Consider the following 210-nt stretch of genomic DNA (forward strand, 5'->3'; position numbering starts at 1 on the left):
ATATTGCAAATTAAATTATAATAACTGCAAGAACTAAACAGTTATTCCAATTAATTTCCGTACAAAGCAAGAAGTTAATGAGTAAATTATTAACTTTTCAACTTTACCTGGTGTGGCCAAGAATTTCATTTATGAGACAGAATGCACACTTTCAAAGTGCAGAATAACAAACATTACACTGGCACCAAATGTGACCAGTAAACAACACCG

The sequence above is a fragment of the Zootermopsis nevadensis genome, unplaced genomic scaffold (genome assembly GCF_977971745.1).
Source record: "Zootermopsis nevadensis isolate Lab colony 2312 unplaced genomic scaffold, Znev_1.0 Znev_ptg000208l, whole genome shotgun sequence".
NCBI classification, from domain to species: Eukaryota; Metazoa; Arthropoda; class Insecta; order Blattodea; family Termopsidae; genus Zootermopsis; species Zootermopsis nevadensis.